The sequence below is a fragment of the Stylophora pistillata genome, chromosome 9, assembly GCF_964205215.1.
Source record: "Stylophora pistillata chromosome 9, jaStyPist1.2, whole genome shotgun sequence".
NCBI classification, from domain to species: domain Eukaryota; kingdom Metazoa; phylum Cnidaria; class Anthozoa; order Scleractinia; family Pocilloporidae; genus Stylophora; species Stylophora pistillata.
In genome coordinates, this window is record NC_142527.1 from 8,032,688 (window position 1) to 8,050,678 (window position 17,991).

General features: G+C 36.4%; 1 pseudogene across 1 annotated transcript in view; it reads right to left on the reverse strand.

Annotated features, from left to right (window-relative positions):
• The window catches only part of LOC148723054 (uncharacterized), a 36,514-nt pseudogene extending 18,813 nt beyond the window's left edge, over positions 1-17,701 (reverse strand). Inside the window, exons 1-4 of the transcript XR_015992058.1 lie at positions 17,577-17,701; positions 16,990-17,275; positions 1,750-1,838; positions 1,169-1,239 (exon numbers count right to left, since the gene is read on the reverse strand). The product of XR_015992058.1 is annotated as an uncharacterized LOC148723054 (transcript). The remainder of the gene's footprint in view (positions 1-1,168; positions 1,240-1,749; positions 1,839-16,989; positions 17,276-17,576) is intronic.
• Between the last annotated feature and the right edge of the window lie 290 nt (positions 17,702-17,991).

Sequence of the window (17,991 nt, forward strand, 5' to 3'; positions counted from 1 at the left end):
GACAGCACCGAAACAGTGTGAGCAGAATCCCCGCAAGGAAAATATACTTACAGTGTGCATATTTGATCATGCCTTCAGCTTCTATTTTACAACGATGGATTAAAAGTACATTCTCCACAGATGGCTCATGTACATTCTCCACAGATGGCTCAAAGTACATTATCCACAGATGGCTCATTTACATTCTCTCGGAAATCTGGAGTTGGGATTAGAAATCTCTGGTAAACCACTGGAACGTATAAATGTTACAAAACTCCTGGGAGTACACATTGACTCAAATCTTAAATGGGAATTTCATATCAGTTCTATTCTTAAATCATGTTATGCGACTCTGAGAACCTTAAGAAAAATAAGGAACTCTACTAATTTTAAACTGCGGGAACATTTGGTAGAAACATTAATTCTGTCTCAAATAAGCTACTGCGAAATTGTTTTTTATCCACCACCAAAGTTCCTCTCAGCTAGACTACAAAGGCTCCAGTTCGCTATGGCTAGTTTCATCACTTGTAAATAGGTAAACCGGTATATCTACCATTTTGGATCTTGGCTGGCTACCTATCCTGGAGCTAAGGAACTACTCGCTACTGAAGACTACTTTTAAAGCACTGTATTCTGATAACTGGCCCTCCCATTTAAATTTGCAAGTCGTAAAACCCGTTAGGCATCTCCGTTCTAGTGTTGCTCCAAGGCTTTATATTCAATTTGTACAAGGCACCTTTCAGCATTCAGCAGCCATGATTTTTAACGAATTTCCAGCAAATATAAGGAATTGTACAGATTTTAAAGAATACTGCAGGCTCTGCAAGGCGTTCTTAAAGGCGCGCGCTTTGTCTTCCTTGTAAAGATATAGAAACAACCACTACCACCAAACAATACATTCTGCATATTTACTTTCATGTATAGTTTCTATTACAATTTAGTTAGTCATTATAATTTAGATTTAATATTAAATTTTAGTATCGTAAGCCTTTACAGATGAAGAGCCACACCTTTTTATGTGGATATACTGTGAATAAACCGTTATTACTATTATTATTATTATTATTATTATTATTACTAATATTAAAAGTATTATTATTATTTATTATTACTATTATTATCATCATCATCATCATCATCATCATCATCATTATTATTATTATTATTATTATTATTATAATGTGCTTACCACTGGTGACTTGGTCTTCAGTAGCATCAGTAACACCAAAAGCAAACAGCAATAAAGTGAAAACAGCGGTCCTTATAATATCCCGTAGATTGAAAATTAGAGCAGATACGATCGAAGATGTTTAATGAGGTTAAAATTGAAATTTTATAAAGTGTTTGAGGAACAGAGCTGACGGAAGTTTTTTCGGCTTGTTTGTTATTTGTTTTCTTTTTTTATCCCAATGTTGCAATACTTACTGGATTTATTTTTAGGAACTATGCGCTTCATATTTTCAAAACAGGAACAGTGACACCAACAACGCAAAACAAACGAAAAACCGTCTTAATTGGTTGCTTTACCATGTAAAACTAAGATATATATATATATATATATATATATATATATATATATATATATATATGTTTTTTTTATTTAAAGGTGCCAAGACTGTTTTTGCCATTATTATTTTTTTTAGTAAAAATTTCAGCATGATGGGAAGGAATCAAAGAGGTATAAGTTGTAGTAATGGACCTTATGCTATAGGAAAGGTTCTTATTCAAAGTTTGGATAGGAGGAGTACCTCGCTAACTATAAACACTAACATTTTGCTTACACGGTGTCTATCATTTGTGCTCTCTATGCAGGCGTTCCTCACCCGTTTATCGGTTCCCTCACTTTGATTGATACTAGCCTTTAATAAAAAATAAAAAAAAACGCTTTACAGGTAACGATAGATAGGTCGTAATACTCAAAGAGTTTCTCTAAGCAGCCTTTTTTTTTAGGTTTCGTATTCATTTATATTGATTTGGTCTTGAATAAGTTTAGGCCGTAGTAAATAAGGATGGAGCTATATTAAACGTAAATAAAACAGAACAGGCTTTGTAGTTACGCGACCGTTTATTGCTTCCCTCATAGCTACTTATTAAATTTGCTTTGATTGATGTTACTAAATAGAGCACTTTATCCAATCACGCGTTTGTAAGTCTGTTTATATACGGCGAAAAAACTAGCAATAAACTTTAATTAAAAGAAATCTATTAATAATTTCATTTTTAAAGAGGGTAGGTTGTTTGGTATCATGTAGTGTTTCATTTCATGATCATAAATATGGAAAAATGCCAAATGAAATCTTTAAGAACTCGATCATATGATTAACATGATCTCTCTCGCTTTTGAGTAATTTTAACATTATCGCCTAATTTACTATGCGCTGGTTTTACATGTATAAGTAGCGAGAACGTGAGACATCTTTTTCTTGCCGAATGTATACAAAACTTTCAAAGGAAAGCACTGAAACAATCGGAGTGGAATCCCCTCGAGAAAAATATACTTACACTGTACATGTTTGCTGACCTTCAGTTTATAATTAACAATGATAACTTCAGAGTTTTATAGAATACTTAGGGGGAAATGTGCTTACCAATATTGACTTGGTCTCCAGTGGTAATAGTAACACCAAACGCAAACAGCAAAAAAGTGCAAACAGTGGTCCTCATAATATCCCGTAGATTCCAATTCACTGCCGATGCGTTCGAAAATGGTCAGTAAGATTGAAGTCGAAATTTTATAAGGTGTTTAAGGAACAGAGCTGACGGAAGTTTTTTTTTTTTTTTTTTTTCGGTTGTTTGTTTATTTTGTTGTTGTTGTTGTTTTTTTTTTTCGAGGTGATAATACTACTTGGATTTATTTTTAGGTATTATGCCTCTGTTGTTACAATGATAAACTAAGTTATTCTACTTTTAAGGGGCCACACTTTTTCTTTTATTTTTTTTTATTTTTTTTTTCATTTCTCCAATGAAAATTATAGTTTGAAGAGAAAGGAATCAAAGGTCATGGTAATGAACGTATGTCTCCGGAATAGTTTCAAAGTTCAGATAGAAGTACCTCACTGATCATAAACACTGACATTTTGCCATCATGGTGTCCAGAATTTTGCGTTTTCTATCATAACATTTAAAAAAAGGTCTCCACTGGATAAAGATAAGATAGTACAAATACAAATTAAGAAATGATTGCCACCATGAGCTAATTTGGCCGGAAGCATGCTGTTCGAAAAATTCCCCTGAAGCTTTGTTTTTATTTTGTGTCAGTTTAAACCAACGTGATGTGCTTAAATACGTTTATAGGCTGTAATGAAGAGAAAAGAAAATGAAACAGCGCAGGCGTTACTCACCGGTTTATCGGTTCCCCCAGTCAGTTTTTTAATCCGCTTTGATTGATATTACTGTTTATAACTCCATAAGGACATTCATCTATAAAAAGGCTGAGTAACACATGGTTATTTAGCATCATAGGACGTTAAAAAAACATGATCACTAAAATAGAAACTGCCAAATAAAGTTCTGGGAGTGTTCAATCACGATTTACCAGTGTCGCACGCTCTTGAATATTTTTAACGTTATTGCTAAATCTATTTTGATACACATTTCTTCAATCGTGGAAACAACTCGATTCCAGACCTGCTTTGTCCAATTTAAGAGGTTTTTCAGCTTGGGAAATATTTCATCAAATTGTGGCTACGTACGTTACAGTTGTGGTGACTGACTTATGTTCGGAGAAGACTTTCTATTGGACGATAGCGATGATATCGAAACTTGCTATAACGACAGAACCAACGGGATGAATCCGGATTTTCGGTTTTTTTCTTTCTTTTTTTTTTTTTTTTTTTTTTTTTTTTTCTTGCAGCTTCTGTTTTACCAAACTGAAGCACGTGGTTCACAAAAATAATTCTAGGAAGTCGTCATAAAGAATTAAAAACTTCCTGTTGTCAGCTCTGTTCCCTAAACACCTTATAAAATTTCGATTTCAACAACAGTGAACAATGTCGACCATACCAGCGTCAAGTTGGAATCTACGAAGTATCATGATGACTGCTATTTGCACTATATTTCTTATCACTTTTGGTGTTATTAATATTACTGAAGAGCAAGTAGGCAATGGTAAGCACATTTTTCTTAGACTCCATAATCGTACTTTGAATTTCCAATCTCGAATATGACCATTATCATAGATATAAATCCATGTCTTCGTAAAAAAAAAAAAAAAAATTAAAAAAAAGTGCGAACTTGCACTGTCACTGGACATATATTTTTCAATTATTTCATGGCTTTCCTTACGTTAGGTTTGCATCTGATTGCTATTCATCCAGTAGCTTGGGTCTATTTATGTGGGTGAGCTCCTGGTACGTGAGTGCAAACAATTTCATGATCTATTGTAGAGGCTAGGGTGACTGTAATTTACATGACTGCTTTGATAGGTTGTTCCTCACCTTGAATTGGTACAATTCCAAACAAATATATCATAGCGTCATCAGCAAAGAATTCTGATTCATTTCCTCGTTATTCACGGCTAAGCAAAAGCAAAGCGTGGGCTCCTCATAAAAATGACAGCTCCATGGATACAAGTGAATTTACAGCATTCAAGAAATATCACTGCGATTGCTACTCAAGGCATTTCTGGCTCTTTTGTTAATCGCTATTAAGTGAGTTGTAGTGATGATGGAAACAAGTGGGACAACCATATGGAGCAATGGAAACTTAAGGTACTAGTTGAATATATAATTCACTTATAGCTGGACATATGTCTGGTACACGCCTTGTTATTTCGTTTATGCTTTTTTCAATGGGCCGTGGGGTGGGGGGTTAGAGAGGGCGGTGTTGGTTAAGAGAGGATAATATTTATTTGGCGAACACGTTCATGAGTATTTAGGTGCAGGGTGAGGTTCAGTAACTGCATATATTTTATGAAAGGTAAGTTTACAGTTCAAAATTAGTTTCATTCTTTGAAATATTTTTGTTTCAGGTGTTTCAAGGCAACATAGGTGATTCAAAAAGAGTTATTTTCAATACTTCACTCGTGGCTCAGCACATAAGATTGAACCAAACAATCTGCTCCAACAGTTGTGCTCTAAAATGTGAGCTTTATGGGTGTAATTTGACAGCAGGTAAGTGATGATCGAAGAATTTCTAGGTAAAGTACACTAGTATCTATCCGTGGCCCCAGAAGATCTTGCCCTATGGGAAAGCCTCCATTATGTCTATACGCTATGCTTAATTACAAATGGTGCACTTATGTAAACAAATGCTGCTCTTTGAAGTAACAATGTATTCAGTTTTTCTTTCATTTTTCTCTTCTTTTTAAGCATTATGTCAATTTTAAATGGTTATTACACATTCATGGTCAATAACAGACAAAATAAATTGGCGATTAACCGTAGCAAAGAGATAATTTGTACTACAGGAAAATCATCTCGTTCTCATGCGGTGACGTATGGGATTCCCCTGAGATTATGAAGATATAGACTTTTGCATTTTCATTTCCCGGCATTTAAGGTTTTTTCTAATCTATGCTACTTTTGTGTTCCTCAAAATCAACTGATTTTGAAAACTTTTAAGAGAATTACCTGTATGTTAGGATTACAATGACTTATTTGAAAAGGCTACAAGTGGGTAACCAGCGCATCACAATCGGGTGAATCTACCCAAAAACCGACGTAGATGTAATAAACCGACGTAAATGTAATATCTAAGGTGAATATATATCCTAAAGTCATCTAATTGTGTATTACAAGTCTTATAAATGTTTAAATACTCTTAGCTTTAGTCACCTCTTAGCTCATGGGTCTGTCTGTTTGATCACCTGCTGGTTTTTTTATTACTATTTTTTTTTTTAGCAATTTAAAAGTGATTAATTCTGCTGAGTCCTTTTGATTGGCCGGGATTGGAATGATCAAATTACACTTTCTTTCACTTGCTACGCAAAAAATGCATAGCGTAATTACTGCGAGCTTATCACTAGTTGTGATAATGAAAGAAAAATGACGAAATCTGTGCCCTTTTTCTCATCATGTTACAGTGTGCATGACCTGGTCGAACTGGAATTTTTCGGTTGTTTATACGAAATAGGATTAAATGATTTTATTCTGTACCTTGCGAATAGGACCATTTCATGTCAATACACTGTAATATCTGTCTCTTACTAGCACAACCAGTTGATGGAGGCAAGTTCTTGGTTTGGCATGTTATCGTCTCTTTTGAACCATGCTCCTTTTCTTCCATATAATCACTTGATTTAGGTTGGACGATTCTTTTAAACTTTGTAACCCAATCGAAGCTTTTAAACGCAGATTAATTGAGAAGTCGGCCGGGGCTCGAACCACCTACCTCGACCTCCCGCACAACAGTCCAGCGCTCTAACAAATTGAGCTAACCGGGAGGGGGTTAAATAAGGTTTTTTTTTTGAGAAAACAGTTCAATTAGCCAGAGAGAAGAAACAGGTTGGTCGCAATGGGGTGATGGTTTTTACAGCTAAATGTTGAGATTTTCACTTTTTCACTGCTGCAGTTAAGGTGGCTGAACACAATCTTCGCGCGCGCTTTTGCTGATGCAATTCAGCGCGCGCACAAGGATTGCAAAAAACAAACCGCCCTATCTGTACTATTTTTTCTCTGTAGTTGGCGAGTGTATAGAGGGATTTAATCTTTTATCACAAAGATATGTTAGAAAAGGTGCAAAGAACCCAGCAGTTCTCAGCTTTTTTGTCGTTACCGAAACCAGTTAAATGCAGCGCATGCGTAGTAAGTGAAAAAAATTGCGATTGAATGGAATTGCTTTCTCGGAAACATGCCTATTTCTTGAGAACCACTCATTACAATTTAACGAAATTTGGCACAAAAGTACTTTAGGAAATAAGTAACTGGAGTATTGAAAAAAAAAGATTTTAAACAAAGGAAATTCTAGAAAATCGAGTGAACCTTGAACAAAGGATAATCAAAGATCTCTCTGTTAAATTGTTAGCAAAATTGTGTTAACTTGTGAGTATTCTTACATGCTCGCTTCATGCAAATTATAAAGAAAATCTAATCACTAGATTTTCTACAAACAAACAAAACCGATTTTAATTGCCTTTTTATATCTAGTCATGTCGCCAAGGCAACGGCATATGCGTCAGCCTAACTATCGAATAAACAAAGTTTGTGTTGTTAACTTGCTTGCTGCCAATCTTGGCGACCGAGAGATCAAGGGTTTTAGAGAAAATGGTGAAAGTAACAAAGGTATCAAAAACTGTGTTCAGCAACCTTAATTGTTTCCTTTGGATTACTAGAATAATTTTCACAGTTAACTTTTAACGATAGCGGTTGATTTTTTTTTTATGTTTCAATTTCTACGCTGAACAGCTATTTTTCTTTTCTTGCCGCGTTAATCTAAGACCAACGGTAACCTTATTGAACCCTCGCAGGAAACTAGGTCAAAGAAAAAGGGGAAAAGGTGTGTATGAAGGTTAAAATAAAAAAAAGGACGATGCTTTTTAATTTCAATTGTTACAAGCGAAAATGTCGAAAATCTAAGTCAAATAGAATGGCTTAGACAAAACTGTTTATGGCCCGTAGTGGTGACCAAGAATCGTCATCATTACCGTCGATGGGTAAACCCGCGCCAGACTGAGGTTTATTCATCCCTCAATGGACCATTTATTGATGCCAAGTATGAACTACTGATACCTTACCATTCAGAGAAAGAGCGACACCGGAGTTTTCCTATCACTTGCTTTGGTTCTGTAGCGTTTGCGGCGACCAAAAAATCTAAATTCTCAAGTTCAATGGGGTGTCACTCCAAAACACGATTAACGAGATGTTTGGGACTATTTTACAGATCGAAATGACAAACAAAAGTTGACTGTTTGCACGAATCTTTATTCTTGAAAGGCAGTCGACCACGAACCACAGTCAACGATAAAAGTAACGATTATTCTCACAACTAATCAATCTATTGATCGTAAACTGTTTATAATTTATAATCTATTTACGATGAATTTTATCTTAGTTAATTTTATTTTAACAGGGCCTCACGCAATACCACTCTCCAGTGATGTGAACCCCCTGTATTAAGACTATTATTATAATTATTTACTTACTTTCAGAATCACCCACGTACCTCACGGTCATATAACTCGATTTAATTCACTTATATGCTACCAAAATAGAAATAAATCGAAACATATTTTTTTAAAATGGAGTTTACTAACCAAAAGGGTTATGAGACATTCATAAAAGGAAGGAGTGAATTAATGAATCGATTTGTGAACAAGTCAATCAAACAATTAATCCATTGATTAATCTATCAAGCGATCAATCGATCGTACAATACAGCTTTACAGAACAGCTTTACAATACAGCTTTACAGGGTATACATGGGTACACAGGGTATACATGGGTACACAGGGTACACAGGGTATACAGGTGTACATGGGTAACATGGGTAACATAACAGTATACATGGGCACACAAGGGTACCAGGAAGTCTATATGGGGACTGCTATGAATTACTTGCCGACAAACCAGCATCTGCCAGCTTTCGGACCATGTTTGTCGAAAGATGAAGCTTTCCATCGAACGTCTGGATGGTATCTTGTCGTTGTTCCGAGAAGATGGGTTGATTGAAGGCCTTATTCGGCGATGCACATTTACCATGATTGACCGATATTTTTTAAGTGCAATTTGGAGTGGAGGAGTGAAAACAATTTGGAGTGAAAAGTATTTGCTTTGACGTCTTCCAGATTGTCTTGAGCGTCAAACTTAGCGGAAATCAGGGTTTCAACGGTAATTTGTTGGCCGTCACAGATTTCGCGAATTTCTTTAATTTTCGAGGTATAAGAGGTATGAACAAGCCTTGGCTTAATTTTTCTTTTTTTCTCTTTGCCACTGTCACAACCGTGAACTTTCATTATTCCGTTTTAATGGAAAAAAAACAAATTCTGCGATCCATTCTTAACAAATGCGAGTTTGCATTTTCGTAGTTGTAATTTACAGTTTATCGGGGGAATTATCAACAATCTTTATCACAAGTTTAAGATGAGTATTTTATTTTAATTTTACCGTCTGTGGTTGAATTAGAATTAAAGTCTCATCTACATTTTCACGATCTCTTGTTTACTGAAAATTATGTTTATTTTTATAACAACACTTACACTTCTCCATTTCCATTCATAAAACTGTACATTTTTACAATCCTGGATCCAACAATGATTTCATTTTCTTTTTCATGTTCAAGTGAGTTGTTTAGGAAAGTTCTCAGCCATTTCTTTTTATTAGGAGTCAAATTCAATACAAAAAAAAATCATAGCACATAGAAGCATACACTTGAATTTTTCGCGGAATAAAGTAAGACCTACTGGTTCCGACTTTATTGATGGGGTGTCGACTTCACCACCCTCCTTTAACTCGTTAATTTTTTAGACCACTTTCGGCGAGAGTCCTGCCATCCAAACATTTTCCTACCTACTTTCAAGAAGTAAAATTTCAATGTTTGTTTCTCAAACAACCACTTCCGCTGGAAACAATAGAGGTACCCGGCAATTTTGAAACGCTCATGGCGGCCATCTTGGTTTACAAATCGCCAGCGGATCTGATCGCGCGCGCCATCGCTTATTTCTCTCGCGAGTAATTTGCTTACATGTATCTTGGAATCCATTTTCAGCGCGGTCAAAAAAACTCTTTCGAGCCTCCTTAACGGCGGCTTAAGGCAAGTTAAGGCGACTTAAAGTGATTTTATTTGACTGAAGTGATGAAATCAAAGTTAGCAACAGTGACTCCATAAAACTTCAAAATATTTACAGAATCCCTTGCAATAAACACAATAGTCATTTTGCTTACTTTTGTATGCTCATAAGTCACCATTGTCTAAAATATCCAGGTTTCAAACCAATTTACCTAAAAAATGAGACAGAATTACCACAACAGTTATTGTTAAATTATTCAGTCAACTAGTGAATAAATAGCCAGGAAAGTAATTTAGCTTAAGATTTTTAGATAGAATTACCACAACAGTTATTGTTAAATTAAACAGCCAAAGCTAGTGAATAAATAGCCAGGGATACATTATGGACTAACATTTAAGCAAAGATCTCATACGTGAAGTAATTACAGCCTCTTTCTCAAGGAATGGGAACAGAGAAACCTCAAATGAAAAACCACAGGATACGCTTTGTGAACAATCATTATTAGGAGGCGTTGACTATCTTTCTAAGTAACATCGCTATTGTGAGGGAGATGCAACAATTACAGGACTGCAATCCTCCGAAACATGGAAGGTAAGAGCATATTATGTTAAATAAGCAGTAGATTGGACTTAAAATGGGAAAAATTGAGTTTGCGTAAGTATTTGTACATTTTCGACTAATATAATTACTGATCCCAATGAAATTCTATTCTTCTCTCTCTGCATTAAATCAATGATTGTCGTCTTTAAGATGACAAAACAGCTGTACGAGGAAAGCGGAGGCGGTCATTTTTGTTTGCAGGGAAATTACAGGGGTAATATAATTAAACGCGCTAAATAAGCATGCTGCAATATCAAAATATTGCAGTGTGCAGGTTACAATTATCAAAAATATTTATTCTTCCCCTCATTAAAGACTTTTAAAACCTACGCCCTTTTCCGGCGGCTAGCGTCTGAAACCCAACTTTTGTCAAATTTCTCGCATTCTGAAGCTGTAATTGGCGTTCTAAATCTTTGCTCTTTAAAAAAAAAAAGAAAATGGAAACGCCGCCTTTAGAAGTCGATAAAGATATAAGCACTGACAGAAATGTCCAAAGGTTACACTACATTATCTTCGATTTCTGCTGAAATATCTGCCTTCGTAGAGCTCTGTGTAATAAATAATCCTTCGTCTTCCGACGAATCCATCATCTTTGTAAACCCAGGTTCGCACTGAGTAAAATGACTGAGATCTCTGTCTTATAAAGTATGCAAATTAGCAATGTTACACGCCTGGAACTATTTTGAACAACTATAACAACGAGCTACAATAACAACCCTCGGCAAAATTAAAATCTAAGATATATTCATCACAACTAAGAAAAACAGCAAAGAGCATCACAATTATCCCACATAGGTGCGACTAAAAACAGACACAGAACAATAGGATTTCATGGGGATCAATAATTATAATAGATAATTCCTTCGGCACATGGCATTATGAGAAATATTGCATTAATGACGACACCGTCGAATCGGCGTATTTCATCCAACGTTAAAATTTGATTAAATCGCCCCGAATCATTTCCCAAAAAAATCCTTTGAAGATCCAAAAGAACTAACTTCCACCACCAAAACCCAGATTTCTAGTTAATTATTTTGTATAGCACATAGTTAAATCACGAGCTTCTTTGACCTATTTTTAATCTAGTTGGAAGTTGGTGCGATAAATTCAATTAGATTGTGTAAATAAATGGTCAAGAATTGCTCAAATTGCAATCAATATATGTTTTGATGTTGTTTTTCAAGATTTGGTACTTTTTATCAACCCAGGTTTTTTCATTTTGTGACGCGACGCTCCGAGATGCGTCCGAAAGTTTGAGCCTGAAGAGCCATATTTTGGCGGAATTCATTTGTTATCGATTTTCTCGAAAATAAATCGATATTTAGCCAAAGAAAGTATGCAGTGATTTGTTTCACTCTTAGGTTAATGCTGATGCTACTGTTTGAAACAGATGGAGATTATTACTACAGCCAAGCTTGTTAAATAATATTTTGTCATCATGACGATAGTTATCCACTCCCTTTCGTTTTGTTTGTTTTCTTTTGTTGAATTAGTATCCAAGATTTGAGTCAACGGGGGTCTTAAGCTGAAAAAAAATCGACTTCGCATATCAATCAAGATTGTCTTTAATTGCCCCTTCCTAATATCAAGATGAACGACTAAGAGGTTCTTAGAAGCCGAACGCCGATTGCAGTAAACACGGCTGAAACAATCTCTGCCGAGCAAGTATATTGTTACCAGTTATTGGTTTGAGTTACTTAAGATTGTAAAGCTTTGCCAAGGAAACTTCCAGATTCGCTCTAACGATAAATTTATTATTGCATTACTGTCCAAAACACATGAGTGTGTTCCTTGCGCTGACGGCTACGTCAAATACGATTAGTGCTTAAGTGCCTGATACCTATATCATAACGCAAATCACGATAAATTTCGTTTTTAAAGTTTGAGCACGTTGTGAGAGACATCTAATAGTAAGAATGGATAAATCGTGTTTTGTGGTATTTTTTGCCATCCTTCTATTGCGCGGAAACATATGGAAACAGCCATACTGGTTGGCATAATACTTTAGTAAAATAAGAGTTCTAGATGTGGTCTTCCAGATAAGTCTGATTTCTGATTACAGAGAATGGATTTTACTTGAAAAATCCGAATTCATTCAACTTGATTAATTGGATAACTCTCTAAACAGAATCGAATGCTTCTTCTGTCTTCTACTTCATAACCGGTATATATGAAAGAAAGAAACAAACAGGACACCATCCGATACCTGGGTTTAAATTTCTACTGTCTAACGCCGAAGGCCCTATGAAGCAGACATTTCAGCCGCACTCCAGCGGATGGGCTCAGTGCGCATATGAAAATATTTTTTTTGATTATATTGCCGGATCAAAGAGAACTGGAAAAATAATCAACATGAAAGGAGATACGTATGATACACGATCCTCGCAGTAGAGAGCGCTATTTATGCAATAGCGAAAATCAGACCTGAAAAAAAATCAGGCCTGAAAGGAGATGAAACCCAGAGACCAACTTTGTTATATTAGTAGAGTATGTGATCGACCAAAAAAACTGGCTAAGCGTGGAACTCAGTAACTACGAAAATTACTTTACGGAAAATGAAGTAAGGAATTGGAAACAGACAATGTTCAAGGTAGAATATACAAGCATGTTCTCCCTCAAAATAGATGCTACTGTATATATTATCCTTTGAATATTTCGCAAGGCGCGTGAAAAAGATGTTTACAAACAGCTTGCTGTGTGCAATGTTGTTTTTTTTTATGTGTTCTCTGGTTTGGACTTTATGAATAAAAATATTTCCCTTCTTCAGTCTCATCTCCATTTAAGTTATTGGATGCAATGGTGATATTATCGGATATCACCCAGTTTTAGCTGGAGGAATATTCCAATTGGTTACGTGATGCGTTTAAAGAAATCGCCCACGATCGAAAATATTTTATCGATCATGAATGTATATATACTTATGTCTTTCTGCGAAGTATTATTTTGTAAACACGATAACCCTGAAAAGCTATTTCAGTCTGCTCCCGTATGTACAAAGAAAAGATAGTTTCCCATTTTTCCAGGAGAACTTAAATATTGAGTTCCTCTTTTAACTTAAGCTGTTTGTTGGGTCTATTAAAAAAAAGAAAAAAAAAAAAAAGAGAGCTCCTGATGTACGTGTGCATATAATTTCATAATCCGCGGTAGGAGCTAAAGTTAAATTCATGACAGGACGGAAAACGCGTGCACTGTAAGTACCTCTCGTTGTCCCATACAAAGCCTTAGAATACTTTTCCAGCGGTTTTCCAGCGGTTGGAAACTCTTCTTTGAATAATTTGAGTTCGATGTATTGGTATTTTGTTTGCACACAAGTAAAATAAAATTATACATCGAGGAACTTTAAATGCGCGCTCGTATTTCTGAATGTAAGAATTCCTTCAAATGATTTGCTCTTTTGCTTCGCGCCAGGGTCAAGTCCTGAGCCATTATCAAGGTAAACTACTGGTTTCAAAGAATTACCAAAATTGTCAAAATCCTACACCTTACCATCAATAGAAACATTTCTCCCACCGATAACTTAACTCAGCTGGCGACACCCGACAAAGAAAGACTAGCTTGTACAGCTTAAGGTCGAAAAGCCATAGCAAACAATGTTTTCTTTGTAGATACGGGAGCAGAATTGGATTAGGTTTCAGGGTTATAGTGTTTTACAAAAAAAAAAAACTGCACAGAAAGACGTACGTATATATACATTTATGGTCAATCTCCTACCAAAAGGTAAATATGTATTCTAATTTCATCTGTATATGTACATTATAAATGTTTTACATAGTATTAGTTTTGTTCACCTCGTAATTAATTTGCTTTGTTGCTGATGTTGTGACAGCTTTCGCTGTTTTTCATAGTGAGATGCAACTGAAGACTTTTGCGTTATTTAAAATTGGTTGATTTCACACTTGCCTGGCTCTCAGCTTAGTTCTGACATTAAATTTACATGCGAGTTAGATGAAAGGTCGATTATATCGAAAATTTTACCAAATGATTCACTTAAAAACCTGTTCCAATCTTTGCAGGATATGACACTGGTGATAAACCTCACGGCATTTTTAGGATCTTCAAGCATCGTTGAAGGCCTTAAAGAACTTTAAAGACAAAGATCTACAAAGGATCTTCTAAGGATCTTTTAAGGATCTTTGAAAAATCTCCAGTGATCGTAATATGCAAAACCAAGTGATAAGATCCTCGATAATTTAACGAAGATAGTCCAAGGATCCTGCAACGAAACTTGTAAAGATCCCAGTAAAGATCTTTGTGAGTATCATTCAAGATCCTTAAGGACAAAACAGGGATCTTTGAAAATCGTAAACGAATCCTCTTAAGTATCGGTAAAGCGTTCATGTTAGGTCTATATCACGTCCCAATAACTAATATATATTAATACTAAATAATAAAACCATCATGTATGTTGCACGATATGTCCTAGCTAACCTTCTTCTATAAGTTACCCTCATCTTCTTTCAGTTACCCATGTTTTACCCAGTTTATCCTCATCTACCCTAGGCAACCCATGTTCTACCACGTTTACCGCTATCTACCCTTGATTAACCATGTTCTACCACGTTAACCCTCATCTACCCTAGGTTAGCCATGTTCTACCACGTTTACCCTCATCTACCCTAGGTTAGCCATGTTCTACCACGTTTACCCTCATCTACCCTTAGTTAACCATGTTCTACCACGTTAACCTTCATCTACCCTAGGCTAGATGAGGGTTACCGTGGTTGAAAATGATTAATGAAGGGTAGATGGGTGTAAAAGGGGAAGAACATGGGTTACCTAGGGTAGACGAGTATGAACGTGACTGAACATGGCTAACCTAGGGTAGATGAGGGTTAACGTGGTATAACATGGTTAACCAAGGGTAAATGGGTGTAAACGTGGTAGAACATGGGTGACCTAGGGTAGATAAGGGTAAACGTGGTAGAACATGGCTAACCTACTGTAGATGAGGGTTAACGTGTCAGAACATGGTTAATCAAGGGTAGATAGGGATAACCGTGGTAGAACATGGGTTACCTAGGATAGATGAAGGTGAACTTGGTAGAACATGGCTAACCTGGGGTAGATGAGGGTTAACGTGGTACAACATGGTTAACTAAGGATAGATGGGGGTAACCGTGGTAGAACATGGGTTACCTAGGGTGGATGAGGGTAAACGTGGTAGAACATGCATGGCTAACCTAGGTTAGCCATATTCTACCACGTTAACCCTCATCTACCCTAGGTTGGCCATTTTCTACCACGTTCACCCCCATATACCCCAGGTAACCCATGTTCTACCACGTTTATCCCCATCTACCCTTGATTAACCTTGTTCTATTACGTTAATCCTCATCTAGCCTAGGTTAGCCATGTTCTACCAGGTTCACCCTCATCTACCGTACGTTAGCCATGTTCTACCACGTTCACCCTCATCTACCGTAGGTTAGCCATGTTCCAACACGTTAACCCTGATCTCAAGGTAAGCCATGTTCTACCACGTTAGCCCTCATCTACTCTAGGTTACCCATGTTCCACCACGTTCACCTTCATCTCCCCTAGGTTAGCCATGTTCTACCACGTTTGTCACCATCTACCCTAGGCTAGCCATGTTCTACCGCGTTAACCCTCATCTACCCTAACGATAGCAACGTAGTAGTGAGTAAAAAAACAACTACAACAACAAAAATAACAACAACAAAAAACAACAACAACAACAACAAAAAGTAACAACAACAACAAAAACAGACAAACGAACAAAACATAAATGATATGATCAGAATATGATAAGATGACCCGGTCAGTTGTGTCTTATTTTGCTTTTGATCAATATTTTATTTTATTTTGTTTCATTTGCTTCCTTTTGCTTTTGTTTTGTTTTGTTTATTATTTTTGCCTGTTTGTTTCTTTGTTAGTTTTTATTCACATATTTACTATGTCTCAAGGTAATCCTGAGGTAAATCTCAGTGTTCTAATTTGGTTCTAACTTGGTTTGTACTTTACCGTGCACTGTACGAACCGTTTTCTGACGGTGACTGTCGTAAGCCGTGTATTTTGGTTACGAAAGCCGGAAAAAATCAAATCTAACGAGTTTTGCCCCATAATAAACTATTCATCAACGCTGCTTTCTTGAGTTGTACTGATGAATTATGGCCCTCAGTTGTACGGTGCTTTTGTTTTTACTCGGTCCGTAATCCCACTCAGGATAATATTCCCAGTACGGCCCTCACGATTGGTTAGTAAGAAGTATAACTTTAGTATTTTTCAGAGGATACTCAAAAATTTGTCCATTTACCGTGCTTTAGCTAGCTGCACCCACAACTATAATTTTTATAAATCATAAATCGAGGAATTAAATTTATCAAGATCGTTTTCTTAAGTCAAACAGCGCTGAAGTTCGTAGTAACAGGTAATCATGAAGACAATTATTGCTCGGGTAGGTGAAATATTTTACCTGTGGCGGTTTCTTCTTCTTTTTCGTCTTGTCAACAACTGCATACAAGTATTATGTATTCTTGCCAGTCTTGAGTGTCTTGTTCAGGGCGGCCCTTGTATTGACTTTAAGCCCTATAAATGACGCCTGGTCACCAGGTAACCAGTTAGTTCCTTTCCAAGGGTGATTCGGAAGTTTTTTTAGGGCGCCTGCTTCAGAACTGGCTCTGCCTTTTCCTTCTTTGTGAACAACATGCGTAAACATAATCCTTGTTTTCTTCTTTTTCATCGCAGGAACTGTTTGGCTGCTCTATTCCTTTTTAATCACTCACCACCAGCGTGTTTATTCGTTCTCGCTTCTGAATATCTGAAAATCCCCCACTTACTGACCTCGACTTTCGCGGAGTCTCAACTATGTTATCATACTCGCAATCTTTATTGCAGTCGCTCACTGTCTCGTAGGTGGCCAGCTCGGATTCCGTTTTTGAAAAGGTTAAGTGAACGGTAAATTCAGTGGAGCTCTGCGTTTGTTGAACAAGCATAAGGTCGAAGGATGTCTGTTCAGAGTTCAAAGGCTTCTCGTAGGTGTTTGTGACACGATCTTGGCCTAAGCATAATCTATGACAAAAGAAATTAGAAATGAATTTCACTGAATACTGTTTTCAGGGCTCAGCAATCTTAATAATTACTTATTCAGCCTTTGTTAAATCAGTTCATGTTGTCACTGTACTGGACATCCTTTTTCTACTAAATCTTATCAGTTCCGACTATACGTTAATCTCAGAACCTAGCTTTTTTCAGGAGGGTCATGACACGCAAAGATACCACCGTGGATATCTGCAACTTTAAAACGATTTTTCGTTGTCGAGGGGACAGGTGACACCCAGCCAAAACGATATGCCGAAGTGCATTTCATTGCCCTCTCCATTTGATAAATTTGTTGCTTTGCTTATTTTTCCTTTTCGATTCAAATACTTTAATAGCTTCCGGTACAGTGGTTTGCTTAACATAACTGAGAGTCGCAAAGCGAACCTTTTCTGCCATTATGCCCATTACACGTAATAAGAAAAAATGATAGAAATGTGGTTATACTAATTGTGAATTGTAGCCAGTACTGTTAAAAAGGGCTCAATACACATTTCTGTAGAGCGGTATATAACATTAAGTGACTAAAAGGAAACACATATGATTCGCTGCAACTCTGAGTTTCGTGCGTTAAGCACTCATCAGGCAGATTTAATCCTAACGCACTAAACTCAGAGTTGCAGCGAATCATGTGTGTTTCCTTCTAGTCACTTAATGTTAGAAATGCGGTTAAAAATAAATCAGTAATC